Source organism: Lycorma delicatula, chromosome 1, assembly GCF_047948215.1.
Source record: "Lycorma delicatula isolate Av1 chromosome 1, ASM4794821v1, whole genome shotgun sequence".
Taxonomy (NCBI): domain Eukaryota; kingdom Metazoa; phylum Arthropoda; class Insecta; order Hemiptera; family Fulgoridae; genus Lycorma; species Lycorma delicatula.
Genome location: NC_134455.1, coordinates 281,668,370 through 281,691,086, shown reverse-complemented (window position 1 = coordinate 281,691,086; position 22,717 = coordinate 281,668,370). Strand labels below are relative to the sequence as shown.

Sequence of the window (22,717 nt, the reverse complement as noted above, 5' to 3'; positions counted from 1 at the left end):
ACCGTAATCGACGCTTAAATCTCGTTTGTTTTGATGGCAAAATAAACTGCGAATATAAATAAGAAAAGGGATAATAAAGGAATATTCTATTTATTCGGTCTTTGAAAGTTCATCAGACTTCCCGTAAAAAGGTACTTACTTAGAAGTTTTTTAGAGCTAACGTTTTTATAAACATGGAAATTTTTTCGAGAATGTTAGTAGAATTATAAATTACCGGCAAATTAAAGTCACAGAAAATATTTTAATAATTTAATAGTTTTAAATAGGAAAAGTTTTATAATAAATTGGCCACCTAGGTCACCGAAACTAACTTCCTTTGATTACTGTTTATCGGAATGGATGAATTTCGAGTTTACAAGCAAAAGGTTGATACACGTGGATGAACTGGCCGCTCGCATTCTCAGTGCCGCTGTCCTCATAAAGGAACGCGAAGATATCATTAGATTGGCTATAGAAAATGTAAGAAACCTAGTTGAAAAGTATATCGATGTCAATGGTGGAATTTTCGAACATTTATTGTAAATTAATACAATATAAACCACAGTATAATTTTTATTTTTAGATTAATTAAAACCATTTTCTGTTGAGTTTTGGTTTGTTTTGTTTTTTATTAATAAGGTTTTTTATAAATATTATTACGTAAATTTTCTCAGAATTAAATTCTCTACAAGTTTTGGAAACAAAATTTACGCATTTTTTAATAATTTAACAAACAAACCTAAAACCCCGTGTTTTTCTTCACCATATATTTCTGTTTTACGTTGGATATCATGAAAACTACACAAGATACAGTTTTTGAACCTGTTTTATTCGATTTTTAAGCTAAAAAAATACGAAAAAATCGGTTTTACGCCTTAAATAATGCCTTAGAAATTTCAGTACCTCATTTCTCCGGGGGAATTGAAATCCGGGCGAAAAGTTTCGCTAGCTGTAACTCGATAATAAAGAGTTTTTGAAGATATATTTGTGTGAACTTCTTTTCTTATTTCAAGTTCTAGAATCAGGTCCCAAATTATTTCCCTTCCCTCTTGAATCATCCTGCATTCTATTTGAAAACATTGTTAAGTTTTTATAAACTGGTATATTGTTTTTTCCCACCGTTCCCTCCAACATTTATTGTACGTAAATTTCGTATTGTTCAAACTGTACAGAAATTTTTTTGGACTAGATATAAAATTTACTTTAGTAAATATCTTCACAAGTGTGTCCTCATTATATAAGTTAATTTGTAAAAGCTGATTGTGTTTTGTACAGCGACTGTTAAATGTACTCTAGTCTGTCGGATATATTTTGTACAATCATTGCAGTTCAAATTGTTTACAATTGGGTTCTATATTTGTTAATACATAATTTTAAAGTATCACAATCACAATAAAAAAAAAATAACTATGAACAATATGAAATCTACAAACGCAATAATTTTGACAAAAACAGCATAATGTACTGAACGGGGTGAGCATAACGTAGTTTCAATATATTATTCAACCATATACTTATGCGGTTCTTGCCTTTATCTTTTAGAGCACCATTAATAAAAGTACTCACAGATGAAGAAAATGTATGATTAGCTTTGAAAGTTCCTTTAAAGGTACAACTTCTATTTGATTTCAGAGAGAACCATTTATCGTACTTAATATTTTAAGTACAGTTTCGTTGTTTATTACAATACTAAGTAGATGTATCATTAATAGTGTGAGTAATCATATTTTTAATATTTTGATCGGATGTATTATAAAAAAATACATAAGTGTAATATATGATCATAGCAGAAGAATCATTTTTGGTACGGTTATTTCAAATGAATGCAATAATTCTAATTACGTCTATGACATTATATTACAATAAAATGAGTAATATAATTCAGGCAAATCACAATGATAGGGAATTAAACTCGTTATTAAAAAACGTATTATTTTTAATACTGTTTTATCTAGTAAATATGGTTTATCTGTATATTATTTAGTATAGTAAATATTTCAGTGTTATAGTTCCAGTTAAATTCAATTAAATATCTAATATTTAAAGTTCTCAATTATTATCTTAAATGATAAGAAAGGAAGAATTGAGAAATTTTCATGATAATTAAAAGGATATTGTAATTAGTATAAAATAACCAAACTAAATGTTATTTATAAGGCTAATAAATATTGAAATTATTCATTATTTTATTCAATAAACAAAAATAAATCTAAGTGCGAAGGAAGATTTTGTTAGTAATTTTTTTTTACAAACAGACTGAAACACTTCATAAACTTGTTTAATGAAAATCTTTACTACAAATATCTTTGTTTGCGTGAATATGTAGCTGGAGTTTAGTTTGTTTCCAGTAGTAATAAGTCTAAAGAAAAATACTAAAAGTAATTGATGAAGAACCTGATGATATTTCAATATTTTTCACGTACCGTAGGAGATATAAAACAGCATTATCTATTGAGGCTTATAAAAATAATAAATCAATCGTACTGAGGAAATATCCTCAGTTTCAATAACTTGATTTATATATAGATTTATTTATCATATTCTAGATTAGGTATTCCACATCATTTAAAAAGGACTGTTCTAAATGGTAATCCACTACAAATATCCCGCGGGATTACACAACGCAACCAAACTGGAATAATATAAAGACTATAATTTTACAAAATACATGAACAAATCTACAAATCTATTGTTATAATCATTTTTTTCGGAAAGTGAAATCGATATTTGTAGTTAAATATATTACAAGTTCATTAAAATAAACAACCAACCGTTAAAATCTAAGAAACCAGATTCCTAACAAAATGAAAAAATTAAAAGAGAAAAATTTTCTCTTTATCGTAATTTTCAAAAAAATGTGTGATTATTTTGGTAGAGAACACAGTTTTTAATTCTTTTCAGATATGCTTAAGTAATTTTTTCATCTCTGGTCTTGCAGAAGATGGAAATAAATTACATTGAATCAATAAATACATTAAACCATATTAATAATTATGTTCTACTAATTATATTATCTATTATAAAATTAAGCAGTAATCCAATTATACGGTAATAAATTTATACTCATCAGTAAGTACAACTCATAAAACGTTAAATTACAAAAACATCATAATATTTCTGATGTTTACGATCTTACTTTCAAAAGAAATCTGATAGAAATATTACCACACTAACTCTTACAATTACAACACTCATTAATCAATTACCAAACAATCGCTGGCTTTAATAAGAGTAATAAATGCAATAATTATAAATATGCTAATACTGTACAATATAGGAGATTTAAAAAACAAAAAAAAAAAAGTATTTTGTAGTAAGATATGGATAAGGTTCATTTTACATAAATGTAATGATGATAGGTCTATAACCTAGTGTTCTCTGTGTCATCATATTGATTCGCAATGCACTTTTTCTAAACAAACAACATAGTTGCCTTCAATTCTCTTTTTTCCTTCATTCGCACTCTCACTTTATACCCATCACAAACCCGATTTACTAAGGCTCATTACGATTCTACAGTTGACCATTATTACGCAACTAAAATACTTTTGTGGTTGCCAAAAAAAAGAAATAAAATACATGCATAGACTGTAACCCACTCGTATTTTAAAATTTGTTGAAAAAAATGTAAAGTTTCGTCCAACAGGAATATTTTTTTTATTATTTTCAGAATAATTTTTATTACAGTACATTGTCTGTATAAAAACCTAATAAAATACTTATTATGAAATTGTATAATAATAAAAATAATTGATCCAAGTAGTGTGAAAATACTACCTATATTTGGAAACCACTGACCGTATAAATCTGATATGGAACCTTGCCGCATCTGAATAAACAAAGACCCAATAATGCGGCAAATATCATTCTTAACTGTGCAGGTGAAATTATACAGGAATTTAAATCAAACAGTCAGTTCGGTAAAAAGTACAATTACCATAATCCAAATACTCACTGCCCCGATTTTAATACAAAAATTTTAAAAACCACAAAAAGAAAGATTCTTAAAAAACTACTGTTAATCATAGAAAGGTGGAAAAGGTAATGGGTTTGGATTAAACAAGCTTTCAAACGGAGAACATACGTAAGCAATCAACCAAAAATATATGGACTAAACTTTTTTGACTGTAAAAAGTTCCAGATTTAACTAACAGGACTACCTTCAAGTAAATGTTCAACGAAACAAGAAATTACTCCAGAGAAAATGTAGTTATAACTTCATAACCACCTCAAGAGATAAATTACATAAACCAAGCATTGAAAATGCTTGGTTATTAAAAATTAATCAAAAATGTTTATTTAGTCGCTTCATATCTTTGAAGAAACTTGATTCCTCGCTTTATAATGAACCTAAAATGCCACGAGTTGTTTTATTTTATTTTTCAAGCGCTTTCTTGTTAATGGAACATTTTACTTATTTATTTATTTACTGAAATTTGAGTTAATGAAACAATAGAAAAATAAACAAAGTACTATGGCAACTTTCAACTTACCAAAAATATAGCACAACAAAATGTGCATACAAAGTACTTTTCGTTTATAAAGTAAATAATAATACAGTTAATTTTTTTTCTATACGTATTCAATGAAGTAATAACATAAATAGGTAAATTTTATTTTATGATGTCATAATTAAAATTAAATTTTTCTCCAGACGGCATGTGTCCAAGAGTAACTTGTGGGAGATATGTTTTATTTATAAATAAATTTATTTCATTTAAATCAGCCATCCTAAACGACGTTTATTTATTTTCAACATTTATTATTTTTCTTTTCTCTTGGTAAAAATTCTGTAGAGCGATTTCAAAAGAATCTTATTGCAAGATTAAATTAAAATTACGTTTTCATTTTAATTCATTTTTACATAACATATAAAATGTATCCGTTTTTTAATTAAATACAGATATTATTTTAAAATAATAATCAAGAGTTACAAATTAAAAGAACAACATCATTAGACATTTTTTTTAAGCATATTTATAATTACTATCATAGTCCAAGAATTAGAGGAAATAAAGATATGATGTCTTCAATAAACCTACGAAAATATTTTATGTGAAATATTTTTCTAAGCGCGGGAGTTTGCTCTTTCGAATTAGGAGTGTAAAGGCGACAGTAAATCCGCCACGCCCAACAGGCGACCTTCAGCTATTGTTCGCTTTAGCTAAGAAGGACGCTGGAAGACGCACGCGCACAAATTCAGACCTTGCCGATTCCTCGCTCTATCAGCCGGCTGAGAAGTTAGGGGATGTCACATGAAGCGATAGATTGTAGATGGAAGGACCACCAGCCCTCGCAGCTAATAATATAACAAGCAAAGTATATTCATTAGAAATTTTTTGTTTTAATTTTAATTATATTGCATAATTACGTTAATTTGTTTAAAGGAAATACTTATTGTAACCATTTTTCATTTTTTGTAACTTCAATGGAGTCCTTTAACAACCCTTACTTGTTTTGTTACACCATTGCTAGTTAACATATTTTACATGCGCATTTTACCTGCTGTTATTCAGGTTTCAGACTGTCCAAACCAAAATTAAATAACAATTTCCAGTAAATTGTAGTATACTTTTGATTTTTTTAATCTGGTGTTCGGGCGATGCAGCTTCTAAATTCCCTACATCCTCATCATAAACTACTAGGTTCCAGTAAATTTAAATCAAAGTAGAAAAGATCAGGAAAAAGAAAAAAGTGAATTATGAAAAATGGTAATCATAAATGAATAAACAAGCTGTAAGAGGAAATAAATAATTCTCCTCCAGAGAGAATAATATAACATATTTTTTGGGGTATTTTAAAGCCCCTTCAGGAAGCGGGCACCATTTGGTCAACAGACCCACAGCTGATATTGTCTTTTGTAACCAGGTTAGGTTTACAACCGATCCAAGAGTTTGCGTTGACCTGCTTAATATGTGTTGTAACAAAACTGTTTTTCGCTAGTTAATTATGAATTACCACCAGAGCAAAGCCTTCTTTCTTCCTAAAGGATCTGGACCCGTTCTTGGAATTATTTCGTAGCAAATTATCCAACAGAACAATAAACGATTACTTATGAATAGGTTTAAGAGAAGTCTGAGTGAATGTTAATAATCTGTTAAGTTTTAATGTTTTCGTTTATAAACTATAATAATCGTGTATCATAGAGAGGTGGAAATAACGTACAAAATTTTATAGTAATTTTTTGGACTAACTGTTGATAAATCTACATTGTTTGGTTAATCCAGGTCAGACATGACATTTTTACACACGCTACAAATCTCATCCTCTGAATACCTAACATAAAATAAGTCCCGGAGGTTAAACATAAAATAAGAAAAATAGGTTTAATGAGGTGAGTTTGAAGTTTCGAGGTGTGCATGTGGGTCTCGTTACGCTCTGCGCTTATCCGCTGTTATTGTTGATTTTTCCTTTTACGTCTTGTTGTTTTTTCGTTTCGTAGTTGTTTCTTTCTTGTTCGTTTCATTTTTGTAGTAGTTTTGTCTTATTTTATCAAATTTAGTGTTAATTTCTGTAGTGGCCTGGCCGGGTAGCCATACTGGTTACTCGGACTATCGTGCTTTGAACTATTTACATTACGTATTCCGTTTATTATTTCGTCGTGTTAGACGTTTATTTACGTTTTTATGTTAGTTTTGCATGTTTTTGTGATAATTTTGTTTTTTAGTGTTTAACAGGATTTATTTTTGTATTAGACTACGGTAACCAAGGACTGTTGATTTGATTGCTAAGGGGGTTTATTTACTTTTGTATTTATATTACGAAACTTTGTAGTATTACATTTTGTGGTATATTCTCGTGATGCCTACTGCAATGTGTTGTTTTTGTACTCTTTTTGGTTTTTTCGGCGTGTTTTGTTTCTGTATTTACGCCTGCGGTGGGTTTTTCACATTTGCCTACGGCTGCTAGGCACTGATTTCCGGTAGCCAAGTACCCAGTAGTCAAATCTTTTATGCTTTAGACTTTGCTGTTTTTTGTGTTTGTTTTTTAACACCACTGATCCTGGTGGATCGAGGAGTCGGAAGAACCTGGTAACACAGACGGTGTGTCTTGGACACAGTGATAGCGTTCATCAGGGCGATTTTTGTGACGGAGTCAAGGAAGGCGACTTTCTTCTTTTTTTTCCTTACTTCCCTACGCCGGATACACAATCAAGCATAGAACAGAGTAGGGGGTGTCCTTTCTAACAGCCCTTTCCACCTACCGGCAATATGTCCGGCATGGCAGGTCGGGCTGCCGGTCGGATATTTATTTTATATTATATTAGTAAGTCATTACTATTAGCAAGTCATTAGAGTAACCCACTTTCTGTGAAGTGTTTTAGCAGTGTTCCTATATGGGGCTATCCAGCTTGTCATTATACAAAAACTATCACAAGGGGTCCTCTCCAGATCGAGGCTGAGGAAGGCAACTTGGTAGACATCAGTATTGATGAATATGCGAGGGAGTTCTCGCCGTTGAAGTTGTTGTCCCGGGAGGGTCATGATATGGGTGCATATGAGAGAAGGCTATTGGAGGACTCTTCAGCAAAGTGACGGCTAAGGCCTCCTTATCTGACGTAAAAGATCAAAAGAAGTTATGGGTCGCTGAAAGAAGTTCGGTGTCGTCCATGAAAGGCACAGAAGTGGTGAGGGCGTCCGACAAAAATCAAGGTGGGACGGCCGGAATGGAGGTTGGGGAGGAGGCAGACGATGCGGACGAGGATATAGGGCCTCTTTGTTGTCAGGAGGATTTCCAGACTGATATTCTCGACTTGCTTGATTGTATTGGGATTGAAGTCCCTAGTCCGGAGGAATCCTAATACTAACGTTGAAATAAAGACATACTGCTAGGTGCTCAGTAGAATTGCGAAAAATATCAACGTTAACCGGGATGTTTGGATGCCTGAGACAGTGGATGTTGCTACGTCCACACTTGTGATTCTTCAGAACACAGCTACTCAGACGACGGATGGTGGCTTCAGCCCAGGGATACGTTGGATGCCTGAAAGTTATGATCTCCGACGAGCGCTTGAGAGTAGCGTGGGTGCTGATAACTTGACGCAGCTCGTCCTTCGGGGTTGGCCGAAGGATGTTTTCGAGTCTTCAAAGTTGGTGGAGGATGTAAGTAGTCTACACGGGACTCTTAAAATCTATTTGATCTGGCAGGAGAAGTGAGCCATCAACAGCGGGGTCGCTTTCTAGAACAGGTGCCTTGGACGGGGCACCTTGTTCGTTCTGAAAAGCTGCAGAAGGGTCAAATATTCGTTGGAAAGACTAGTGCTGCTGATCTTATTGATGGGGAGTTGGTTGCTGGTGGTGTGGGGTTTGCTTTTGTAGACCTGCCAAGCGGGTGGGCCAGATCCTGCGCCGTCGGGTAGAATTCCCAGGGAAGAAAGTGGACATACTCTCTTTATTCATCTGGAGAAGCCGTTCGTGGAGGGAACTACGGAAGTCGTACCCCGACGAGCAGGCCAGCGGGGCCGGTCACAGCCACAGTTGCGGCAGGGGCAGAGGGAAAGACTTACGCAGATCTCCTCCAGACGGTCAAGCAGAATGTGTCACTAGGGGTGGCAGGAATTCCCCTGCCCACAAGGGTCAGAGGAGGACCTTCTCATCAGTGTGCGTAAAGTATCGGACACTGCAGCCCAGCTTCGACAAACGATAATGGAGAAGGTGGAGGGCAACACGGTACCGACCGGCGGTCGATACCTACTGGTTAAATACATTGACGTCTTCACACCGAGGAGGAACTGGTTCGTGATCTGCGAAGGAAGTTAAGACCGTAGTCCTCACCGGGGTTCCTCATTTAAGGCTTGGCCCTATGAAGATTGGAGTCCTGATGAGGGGACCCCGTTGGGGGTCTCCTTATTTGAGGCATGGCAAAAATGAAGACCGAGTCCCGGCAGCCTGGGTGGGGCCTTGGGAACGGCATAGCCGGGCCCAGGTGGTTTGAGGCAATGCCACCCCCCGGAGCTTTGTTAATGCTTAAGTGTGGGTCCGGCTCTGGGGGCCGGGGTTGAAAAGGAAGAAAGAAAAAAATAGTTTTATTAGTTGATAATCCAATAGTTAAATAGTTCTAAAAAAAAATTAAATCAAGGCAGGTATACATTTTTTAAAAACGGCTTACTACTATGCTTTACATGTATTTTTAATAATCTGAAAATGTTTATTATTTTACCTCAACAGACATAAAAGTAAATATTTCTTAAGAGAAATTGTAAATCTTGTATTCTACAAGAGCATATCACATGCATTTCTTTCATTATACTAGTTTATAATTTTATTATAAGGCGAATATGGTTAGGTTATGTTCTTGGAATACAGAAAATACTGGTCGTTAGGTGTATAAAATTTACCATCAATTGTCAATATTACAGCTATGAAAATATTTTATTAGGATTTAAATAGTTATAAAAAAGTGAACGTGATCTAAAAATATGCTCTGTTATTTGTATTTAAATTTATGGTATGTGTAGTGAATTTTATAGATGTTGAAAGGAATTTAAAAAGTGGTTTTTAGAATGAGTGTTATCAGCTGTACAGCAGTACTTTGTGGGCTTGAAATATGGCATAAATTTAAATAAATACTGGAAAGTTTTAGATGGCATTTTGGATTTAGAATTAACCTGCTTACCTTGAAGCTTGTTGTGAAACCGAATGATTTAACTTAAGTTAATTTAGTTCCATCCAGTATTCCGGATTTGAATATAGATATTAAAATTGCGATGTTAATACATTCAGCTTATGTGTTATAAGAAAAACTTTTATTTTTAATTAATTAATATATTTATTTTTTGTTTTTCTCAATTAAGTATACCTAAATTTGCCGTTTAATTAGATCTGCAAAAAGAATCTTACTAGTATATATGAAGAATTTTACTAGTATATAATTTTACTAGCATGTATATTTACTAGTATATTTTACTCATATATATATATATATATATATATATATATGAGTAAAATATACTATATTAATATACTATATATATATATATATATATATATATATATATATATATATACTAGTAAAATATATACAATCGTTTCACGGATCAATAGTGAGTTATTTCATAAGCGGATAACATTTTATGTATTAAGTTTATTTTGCAATATTACCTACATCTTTAAAAAAAATAACACAAAATCGAAGATAATTTCCTGTCATTTTTAGTACTGTAAAACAATAAAAGTTCAGAAAGTGAATTACTAAGTAAAGTAAAGATTAGCAATTTTAAATAATAAAAATAAACAAATATTTGGTCATAATAATCTTGACAAATCGACATTATTGTAAGATAAGATACCGCTGGAATATAATAAGCAACCTAAAGTGCGGTTTTCTTTGTTGACTTATAACATAATAAAGGTTAGCCAACCAAATCCAACCAATTTTATGACAGGATATTAGATTAATTCCATGTAAAATTAACCTGGCACCTGTAAGATACTTTACTCGTTTAAAAAGATTCTGATAAGAAAAATATGATTCATTTTTATAATATATTTTCAACTTTACATCTACTATAAAAGTAGGATTATACGCCATTTCAAAAGTAGTGATGCAGTTTATTTTTCAGCTTCCGATTAACTGTAGAATAAATAATTTCTGAGCAAATATGAGCTTGATAAACAGTGCTGCATTAATAAATTTGATTAAAAGAATATAAAAAAAATATATGCAGATTGTTTATGTTCAAATACATTAATACATGAAAATTTATAAGGTTTTCAAATTGTTTTTACCTTTCGAAGTCACTATCGAATAAGAATGTTGAAATAAAATTTACTTACTTTATTATCCTCTATGTAAGAGGTTAATTATTTGCTACTAATAAAAAAAAAATTATAAAAAAAAAGAAAAATATGAAATAGTTTTTTTTAGGAGACGCAAAATTTTGCATCCTAACTAAATGTGTGTCTTTAAAAACATACTATTAAAATTTTGTCAACTCGAACTCACACTCTATTTTTTAAAAAAATAAAATTAAATATTCTATTTATAAGTCACCCAAAAAATATTATTTTATGATTCCACTGGAAATTTTGAAATTAACTATTTATACCAAACTTTTGAAAATCAGATACACTTATGAAAACATAACATTTTTAAATATCCTTTTAGTTTTAGTTAATGTAAATTAAAGAAATCAGTGAAAAAAGAAAGTAATTAATTGAAAATTGTGTAATTCGCTTTCGTTTAAATCTCAGAGGTTCATTAAATTTCATAAAACTGCTAGAAATGCAGACTATTACAAAAGACAAAACGAAGAAAGAAAACGCCCTTTCCCATTAATTAAATAAAGAAAACAAATATAAGTTGTTGGACGTGAATAAAAATAAATTATGAATCTTATTTTGTCCAGAATAGATCTGTCTGAAAAGTTCATGCAATATTTTAAACCAAATACGTTTTTATTTTAGCAGAAAAAAATAAAATTCAAAAGTGTTTTCCCCAAATAAACCGAATTAATACTTTTAGAAATGAATAAATAAAAATAATCAAAATATTTTAAATTGTTATGACAGAGATTCCGCATTTTACAACTTGCTCCACAACTGCAGATGATCCTGATCGGCGTGCAGTCTTGATTGCGGATTATCGTCGGAAGAGGACCGAGTATTTTCATAAGGTTAGGTCTTCCAAACGTGATTCCTGGCGCTCTATTATTTAAACTCTTGGCAAGCTAGGTGGAACGATTTTTCTATTGGTCGATACACACATGGTATTTTTCAAATTTTAGCGAGTTGCGAGCGATTAGCTGGGTTTCCCTCAATCGGCACATTACTCAGTTTCTTTCGGGACATGGTGCTTTTAGGGATAGTTTGGCTAGGTTTAGGTTGGTTGACTCCGGCTTGTGTCCGGACTGCAGGGTCGAGGACCATGTCCTCCTGTATGTGTCCCTTGTACGAAGCTGAGCGTACCAGAGTTGTTAGGAAATTTGAGAGAGTAAACTCCTTCTTTGACAGTTTGACTGGTCGAAGGTATGCGCTTTGGCAGCGAGTTACGGTTAGCTAGATTAGCGGTGAGTATAATAATGTAAGCTGTCGGCGAAACGGCGTCTGCACTGCTTATGGACATGGGATACCATGCAGCCGTGAGGTGTAGCGGCATCTCGACGATGGTTATTGATGTGAATGTCACGCGGGACTCTGCGATGGAGCCAAGTGGCAGTAGGAGGTCTGTCCGCCTCTCCCTAGTGAACCAGATCGGATTCCAATATTTAACCTAAGTCTGGGGTTTAAACTATGCTGAGTTCAGTAAGGGAACTAGGACTAAATTTCGTTGTTGCGTTCAACATATTTGGTGGTGTGTTGTGTTTAATTGCCTCGAATTACGAGACATTCAAGAAAATGGCTCATAATAAGTACAACTAGTCGCGGGGTTTGCGCTTCTGCGAGCTCGGTTAGCTAGTTCGGAGGGATACGACGTAGGACATTCAAGATGTCCGAACGAGGCCTAGAGCGAAGGCAAAAGCTGAGTTAATAAATCACCGATGCCAATGTCTACCGAGCCATTTACATCGGTGGCATCCCAACGAGGCCAAGCTTATTACTATGAAATGTAAAAAGTCAGCGGGCGATAGACGACTCCCGTTAAAGTCCAACAAGGCTCGGAACGTGTGGGAGGAGGTGTGGCGACCGGAACGTCACTAGGCGGGTGTCTTCCCATACGGGGTTGGGATGATCAAAAGAAGATTATAAAGAAATTTTACAAATTTATGATTTACGTAAACCTTTCTAAACCTTTACGTGGTAACACAATTTCAATAGCATATTTGAAATCAGCACCCAAATTTCAGTGAGAAAAATTGTGTAACATATTAGCTATACATCGTTTGTGAATAACTACTGTTATTAAAGATTTAAAATAGAACCAAGTTAGATTACTTTTAAATTATATGAATAAATATTTTTAACGTTTTTTAAACTTCTGATTTTCTGAAATCTGCTTCAATGATTATAAAAAAAATATATATTAATTATAATTGCTATTCCATCGATTTCTGAAGCGGCGGAGTGGACACGTCCACGTCTTTATCCAATAAGTTCAAATTTCGGTAAGGCTTCGAATATTTCATACACTACAGATTTTATTTCTCCTAAGTAACTGCAATTGTAGTATACTATTGTTATTTGAAAAAAATAATAAATTCAATCAATAATTTAAACTCTATTTACAGTAAAATTGAGTGTAGAGTTTGTTTCTTAACAGTGACGTACAGTTTGTGAGTCCCAAATATTTTTATAAACGTAAAGAAATATTCGTAAATAAATTTGCCTACATACAGTACTTTTTTCAGATAGCAACACACAATTATTCAGTCTAGAAACCTGCTGCTGCCAAACTAACTTTTTAACTTAAGAAAAATCTGTAAACCATTAGTAATTTTTTTTAAAGTTTTCAATCAATAATTTCATTAAATAAGTTTGTAAAAATTCCTGAACTCAAAATTTTCTAATTTACCGGGTATTACTTAAAATTGTATGAGTCAAGGAATTAAGCAATTTAGTTTAATGACTCAAGTTTTCACAAGAATTGATAATTCAGAGACTAACTGCAGAATTTAAATAGAGAAGGAAACAACTATTTTAGATGAAAGCACAGATAAGTGAAATTTGGAGAAAAGCTAGTGGCGCCAAAAACTAGCCGAAATTTACAAACCTTCTAATGACGATAGTGCTAAACGTCTTGTTCATTGGTCTTTTTTAACGCGTAAGGCTGTATATTATTTTAGGGGATTTAAAATCTACAGAAAATCATAAACCGATATTCAACAGAAAAAACCCTGTGAGAAAGCTGAACTTATTACGAAGAAACATAATTGCGCTAACTGCGTTTTAAAATAATGTATGAGCACGTGTAATAAAAAGTGTATTTAACTTATTCCAATTATTATTGTTAATTAAAATTATTGATACAAAAATTGTATAACTTTATTATTTGATTTATACCATATTTGACGTGGTTGCTTTACGCAATTGTTTTCTTTTTATTCTCTAATAACCTTTTAAAGTTTCATAATTTTTTTTTAAAAATTGCGTTTTCACAAAGTATCATTTTACAAGCAAACAAATGAATTTTAGAATGTTACAACCTAATAGGTTACAGTTTAAAAGAGATACAAAAGTTTCTGCTAAAAGCAAACAATAATTTTAGCTACTAGCCAGCTTCTAGTGAGAAAGAAATAATTATACTAATCATCAATAACTAACCGCTGAATATTCGTACAAGTCAAGATACAATAAATTAAACAGTCAAATAAAATATTTGTTTAACCACAGTAGGACTGTAAAGACCAGTCGGTAATTGTGCTTACTCAACAAATATATTACTCGTCGTAACTCATAAGAAAAAACATATATTGAAAGGAAAATTAATGACTTAGTGAGAGGTAGAAATTAAGTTAATTATAATATTAATAAATTCAGGGCATTTGAATAGAGCGCTGAACGGTTAGGCAAGGTCGAGGCTCAGGATGGTAAAACAAACCTTTTTATCATGATTTACTTTGTTGTTGTAGCTTGAATAATCGCTTTCCATTTTAATAAAAAAATAACTATGTTGGTAGTTATTTGCTCAGAGTTGGTTCTCTAGAATTTTCACTTGCGCAGCTAATTTAATTACTTTTAAGTAACACTGCTACGCTTTACAACTAATTAAATACTAAATGACCTCCTTATTATCATTTATTTTTTCATAAATCACCTATTAATTCATATAATATTTAGACGGAAATAAATGTATTTTATCCTCCATAAATTTTCATAAAAAATCATAAATCTTTTACAACACTTTGTTAAGAATTGACGGGTAAATATAGAAATAGCATACTACATGTTAGTAAACTGGTGGAGACAATAAAAAGTATGGAGTTTTGTAAAATGTTATGCAAACCTACCGTTATTCATAAAAAAAAAAAAATATTCAGTATATGTTTTTACAAAAATATAAGGGGGTATTTAACCTTCAGCTACCCACCCAGAATTTGTTACGGCTAATAAAAGTTTGAAAAGAAATGAACTCCAGAGCAAGCCAGAGTCGCTTTTTCTGAGAATAATGATACTCGTTATAAGAATCAATTCCTGTGGGAAAGCAAAGTAACAACTGTAACGAACAGCAATCACTTGGATGACTGAATATCACTTGCATTGGACTGGCATGATACTGGAGAAGAGAATAAATTTATCTGCATGAAGAAAGGAACTTGGTACCACTTCACTCCTCACTTTCCTTAATAAATCTTTCCTTAAAGCTTAATAAATCTTAAGCTTGGGAAGCTTATTATTCTTGGGAATGGTAGCTTACAACCGTTGTAAATTTAGAGCTTTCTTTCTTTCTTTTCATGTTTAGCCTCCGGTAACTACCGTTTAGATAATTCTTCAGAGGATGAATGAGTATGATATGTATGAGTGTAAATGAAGTGTAGTCCCAAATATGTTAATACATTCTCAGTTCGACCGTTCCTGAGATGTGTGGTTAATTGTAAATTTGGACCTAAAATCTTTCTATGTCACTTGATCAAAAATCGTTATAAAATGTATAATTTTAGACAATAACAATCATACATATTCAGTTTTTAACTGATTAAAGTCGTACTTAAATAAAGAATACTGTTAATAGAAAAAAATAAATAATGAAAAGCTAACAGAAATATGTTATGAAAGAATAAAATATAAAAAAAAGCACATAAATGTTATAGCAATCTGCAGAAACCTTGACATTAACAGAGAGTGGGGATAAAGCATACGGATTACTACCTAGGTCAGAGGTACAGTGATCATTCCAACATTCAAATATCCAGTACAACGAAGAAATATTAACGGATTTTATTTCATGCATAAAAATCCACGTACAATAATAAAACATTTATGGTAAAATAAAATATAATAATCCCGATAATAAAACATATTTTCGTAATGTTACGAATAAATTTAACAATGAAACCAATAAAACAGTAAACACTGACGAAATTCGAATCCTTCGAGTCTTATGGGAAGAATACAAAAGGTCAGGAAGAATTAAAAAATATTTTCATTAGCTGAGTAAGGAAATAACTTCAAGATATTTCCTCTAATTTTTGAACAGATAATTACTTTCTATTTATTATTTTGAATATATTAATGTATATAGTTTATGCGAATTAAACTTTCAGTAAAAGTAGTAAATAATTTTAATAACTGCATAAGCAGAACGTTTTTCTAGTTTTGCTTTTTAAATTTAGATAAATGCAAAACCACTTAGTGTTTATTTAGTCTTATCGTTACTATATAATTTGGTAACAAATATACTCGTATTTCACTAATTATCTTTGACGAATAATCTTCCTTAAAAACTGTCAACTTTCAAAAATAGATAAATTTTTAAAGCTATTATGTATATTATTTATGAAAAGTAGTATTTGATCAGGTACTAGTTTAGGAACTTAACGGATTTACAGCTTTAGAAAAAGTTAATATTATTTAATATGCTAGGCTTTGCTTTTCCATAGAAAGATTTTCAAGGTTTCACAGAGCATTTTAGCTCGTGAAAGTAATAAAACTCCCAAACTAAATACCCCTATAACAGGACAAGAATTCTCTAATCGCTACAAAGATGGTAACAATATTGAAACGTTTATAAAAATTAACTGTAAAGATTAAGTTATCATACAAAAAAAAAACATTGTTCATCCGCGTGTGTCCTCTACGTCGGTTTGAAACATTTACTTTTTTTTTCAAAAACATACTTTGCTACAACTTCTAGCATTTATCTGTAACTTGTTATTTAATACAAGCATGCACTTTAACAATAAACCATAAAATATACCGTAGCAAAATCTTTTCAAAAAGATTTGATTAATTAAAGCTGTTGCCAATAAAGTTACATAACTAAGAGCTTTTCTTTCGTTTGAGCGAAATGTAATAAATTATGTTTCCATTTCAATTATGTTTTTTTTTTTAAATATGTTTTCAGGTAATTAGAATAACTTCATGCACTGATGATGTTCCTAAAGAGTACAGAATGTTGGGTATTTCAATTTTTATATTTGTATAATAGCTATAAATACTTAAATAGACTATTTATTCAATCCACTTTATCGTTTTACTGACATACTTCAGAAAAAACTACATTTATATATATTATTCAAGTATATTTTATTTTATTCCTAATTGAAAACGACCTACCAAAGAATAGTCATTAAATCTATTTACAGTTTGGCAGTGAATTTGTGTAGTCTCAGCACGAATGTTTCAGAAACACTGGTAAAATTAAAACATAGAATTTTATTTCTTATATTAAGTATAATATTCTATATTTCAACCTATGTAAATAAAACAAACTTTTTGTATTATTGACCTGAAGCAAGAGTATAGCAGGATCAGAAGATTTACCGATTAGACATTTTTGTATTAAGCAATTTAAAAATAATAATAAATGACGTTTAGTATTAATTTCTATTCAGAAATTTAAAAAAGATAATTGAACATTAAATAATCTAATAAACAGTGAAAGCATTATTGTTAATATCTTTGTTAATGATTAATTGTATTCTAACCTTGTGGTATTTACAAGAAAATAATATAAAATTGTATTAAAGGAATATTATTATCTTCAAAAATATTTGGAATTTTGTAAAACTGGATAAAATTTTATACATTTACTCATGATATCAACTGTCAATCAAGGATAAAAATTCCTATCAGAATTTCAGACTGAATTCTCTCATTTTTTCATAATATATGTAGGATGAAAACGTTTATAAAATAAATTCATTTTAATATCTAACTACTTAATTAAAATTCAATTTTATTCAAGAGAAAAAAGTTAAAATAATTAATACGATTTGCGAATTGAACCTAAGTAAATTCGTTTGCTTGTGCCTGGCTGAAATTAAAACTTACTGAAATTATTTGATGCCACACAATATACCTTTTTTACTGTGTAATAACATAATGTACAATAATAAGATGAATTCTGGTATTCTAGTAGCGAATCTCGAATTTTATTTATGCAGAGAATATTGAAATTTTTACAGAAAAGTTTGCGTTATATCATTTCAGAACAATCTACTTAAAAATAGATTTATGAAATGAACGTTTCAAAATCCTTTACGTATCTGTTCATTAACTTATATGTTCCGATTTCAATATCCCGGAACAGGAAGCGAAACCCACACGTCTGGCGACGCTAAAACTAGCGTTGAATGCATTAAGAACTCCGTTGGACCTGGCACAATGAACTCTTACCGCTGCTTCTACTTCAGTGGTCACGGTTTTTCCACTTACAATCGTGGATATAGATTTCTCACTTTTCACCATTATTTTACGGATTTTATTTATCAGCTTAAAAAACATATTTCGTTATACTTTTATCTTTTCTTTCACATGATTTTCTTTTAACTACAAATAAAAATATTTCATCACAGATATTTCTTCTATAGCTACAGCAACATACAGCATTAGCGGAGGAAATTCTTAAACACTATGATAAAAAATGTGAGCAGTAAAACAACTATACTGGTTAACTATTGAACAATAGTTTGTTTTTTACTTAATATTCATAATTTATAATTATGAATTATATAATTTAGCAGTAAGCGTTTATTCACTAAAATGTATTTATTTTTATCAATAAAATCTATTATTTAAATTACATATCTTTTCATTGACCTGTTTTATTGAGTGTAAATTTGTTTTTCATTTTCTTTTACATTTTAAACGAGAAAGAACAAGAACTCGGTATTCAAATGTTTTTCCATTTGAAACTTAATATAATAAAAATTGATTAAAAAACCGATTTCCTAAAATTTTCGTCTGTGATTTTCCAAGGTAAACTCTTTGTTTCTCAGTTTTACATTCTTTTAGCAAATCTCATCAAATTTCAGTTTTCTTCCATACTAAAATGTCCTTTCTTACACTAAAAGAGGAGATAGGTGAATTAGTTATTATCAGTATGTCTTCCATTCAGACAATTGCTGTCTCGCTATTCAAGTAACTAATTCACTTTTCGACCATTACCTTTTATCTGTCTATTGAAACAAAGCCTAAATATGTTGTAGCTTTGTCCATTATATTTTTATCATTACACAAATGTGAAAATTATTTTATTAGATGTGAAATTTATTTTATTGGATATTTTTATCAAAACATGGATCTTAACTAATAGATTATTAAATTATAACTTATAAAAATTAAAATAAAAAAGTTGCAAAGCTGTTCGATCGAGCATTGAATGTTTTATTGTTCGTAATTGAAAATATCTAATAGAAATGAAAAGTTAAGCAACGGAAGGTATTTAAATTGAATTTCGGAAACACATATTTATCTTTTTAAATTTAAATTAAAAAGTGTTTAACAATTACATGAGTAACACTTTTGTAACATAGTTGAGAGTATTAATTCAAACATTATTTGAATAATACGCCTGCATAAATCATATTAATTGTAACGATTTCAGTTACTTCTTTTTTATAATTTTTAATTATTGTCCTCGTGACTGTTATAAAGGATTTTTATTCTCTTTTATAATATGATTCTACATTTTCATTAAGTTTTCTATACAATCTGATGATAGTCAGGGTTGCTTTTCCTGACTGTAGGTTTATTTATAATTGATATACTTATAATAATTCTAGTCATGCCGATGAGATACAGTATGTTTTGGTTGGCAAAGTAAGCCACGGGAAAATTTTTCACTACTCATTTTCCAAGTAAGCCTGGAATTTGGTGCTTTTGATATTTGAAAAAGGCAATCCCATTTTCGGATTGACCTGTGGCTGGTTGCAAACAGAGTTTCTGTTTACGGCACCTAACATATAAATACTTTTGTAAAACCGATGACTTTCTTATTTTGAAAAGTTCTTCTTTGTATTCAAAGATTTATCGATAGTGGTATCATCTTTTAATATTTTTTAATAATATTTTTAATTTAATTATAATATATATAAGAAAATAGAATAATAATATAATGATTATATTATTATAAGAGGATAATAATCTAATGCGTACTTCTGTTGAAGTCCTTCTTTACTGACTGATTCAGTCTGCCAATCACTCAAATTCATAAAAATACGAGGGTTATGTTTTTTCAAGGTCCGATCGGTCGCGAAATAAAAACCCGCGCAAAAATCGGATGAACCTTTGCGCATATGTGTTGCGCAGCGTCTCTAGTATGGCCTTTAATCACGCCGCGTCACTTCGTTTAGTTCTAAACACGCAGCTAGCACGTAAACATGTCTAGAACAATAGCATCTCCCGCCAAGTGTGAAGTGCATGCGGTAATTCGATATCTTCAGGCTGAGGGGTGTAATGCAGCTGAAATTCATCGACGAGTAAGTAATGTGTACGGTGAAACTTCAATGAGTAACAGCAAAGTGTGACAATGGTGCAGGAACGTTAAAACAGGACGTGCAGATGTTCATGATGCAGGCGGTCAGGGAAGGAAGCGAGTGTCAACCGATGACCTCGTTGAGGGAGTGGATGAGGCAATTCGAGAAAATCGTTGGTTCACAATTTCTGTATTGAGTGATTAGTTTCCTGAAATTTCAAGGTCAGCTCTCTACACCATTGTGAGTGAGAGACTTCAGTACTGCAAACTGTGTGCGAGATGGGTTTCCAAGATGCTGTCCGACCATCACAAAACAATGAGAATGGACGCCTCCCTAACGTTTCTCCAGCGCTACCACAATGAAGGAGAAGATTTTTTGAACAAAATTGTCACAGGGGACGTGACATGGGTCCATTTCATAACTGAAGAAACAAAAGAACAATCCAAACAGTGGATGCATTCTCATTCTTCCAGTAAACCAAAGAAGTTCAAGCGAACCTTCTCCAACAGAAAGTGTATGGCTACTGTGTTCTGGGACCGGAATGGAGTTCTCTTGATGGAATTCATGGAACGTGGCACGACCATCACTGGAGCCTCATACTGCGTGACTCTTCATCTACGAAGGGCAGTTCAGAATAAGCGGAGAGGAATGTTGTCATCAGACATTGTCTTTCTCCATGACAATGCTCGGCGCACTGCAGCTGTAACAAAGAAGCTCCTGCAGCGTTTTTGTTGGGAAGTGTTTGATCACCCACCATACAGCCAGACTTGGTTCCATCCGATGTTGCTCATCCGATTTTCATCTCTTTGCTCACATGAAACGCTGGCTAGGAGGACAACATTTTAGTACAGACATCGAGCTGCAGACCAGCGTAAAAACATGGCTGATAACACAGGCACTCCGTTCTATGATGAGTGTATTGGAAAGTTGGTACCACGCTACGACTAATGTCTAAATCGGAGTGGCGACTATGTAGAGAAATAGCGTAACTATGTAAGTACTTGTTACAAATAAATTTTTTTTTATTTTCATTGTGGTTTTAATTTCGTGATCGATCAAACCTTGAAAAAAAAATAACCCTCGTATTTATAAAATCTTAAGAGTGGGAAACTTTTCACAACGAATCGTCCGTCTTTGATATTAACATAAATTAAGAAGGACTATTTAGAAAATTATTCCGTAAAAGAAATTATAATAAAAAGATGTATTTCGCAAATCATATAAAACAAAGAATTGAAATTTATTATCAAGCTCTTCAAAACCTCTAAAAAACGATGAACCATGTTTTATCGAAAGATACATGTTAGAAAGGTTAAATGTTTCTTATAAGTATTTTCTCTTTCTTTTGAGAAACTGAATGCTGAAAAATATCTGAGTACGCAGTTTTAATTGATATTTAAACTTGGAAATAAGCGAAATTTTCTGAATTTAAAAAAAAATAGAGGAATTGTTTTTTTTTAAATTAATAACAAATTGAATGTAACAGATTATGTAACCTCTCACATTAATTAAGTACGGTTAATAAACAGGTATTCTATAAATTTTTACTCCATCCCTTTGAAATATATCTCAAAAAAGTGAGGAATTCAACTCAAAATAGTGAGGAATAGGCGTTCATTCATATTAAGAATTTATATTTAATTTTCTTTAATTTTAAATAGCAAGTACGAGTTTGCAATCTTCCATTTAACATTTTCACTCATTGCTTAGGACACATTTTTTATGTTTTACGTATTAAAGACGTGCTTAATGTTATGAAATTTTTTTTTAAGATGATCAACAAAACGTAAGTGTACTTCTCAACGGAGATTGGAATAAGAAAAGATTATTTTTTGGATGATTAGTTCTAAGTAGCCTTCTTTTAAGAGTATCTAGCAATCTTAAGATCTTATAATTGGAAAAGATATAACGATAAATTCAAAGTATTCAGAAAATTTAGTCCTTCCTTTATTTTCTACTGGGTTCCATATTCTCCAGTTTATTATGAGGGTTACTGTTCTTTATTTTCTTTTTTTATTTGCGTTCGGTAATATGATCCCCATTTCCTTAGAAATTGATTTAGAAATTGCATTTATTTTGAGAGGTTATCTGGGTCGAATATTAGACGTGAACTAATCAGAGAGTCCATGGTAAACGTGAGTGTTAATAAGGTTAAATATATTTTTAATTAACATAATTACTGCATTATCATAATGATTTCGATTAATACTATTACATGAAATGAAAAGATGTCGATTCTAACATTTTTAAAACTTCCACCAACTAACTTAACAGAAAAACAAGAAAAAATAAAAAGAAAGAAACTGTGGAAACGTAGTTTCAGGAATAATTTGAAATTTATCATAATCATGAAAAAGGGTAATCTATTAAATTATTATTTAACACAATTAATTAGCTCAATGATGTTTGAATTTCTACTGTAGAGAACCTCCTAATCTCCTATAC

At 31.4% G+C, this 22,717-nt stretch overlaps 1 protein-coding gene across 2 annotated transcripts in view; it reads right to left on the bottom strand.

Annotated features, from left to right (window-relative positions):
• The window catches only part of exp (expansion), a 300,441-nt gene that overhangs the window by 82,564 nt on the left and 195,160 nt on the right, over positions 1–22,717 (bottom strand). The gene's annotated exons all lie outside the window — the stretch shown is intronic.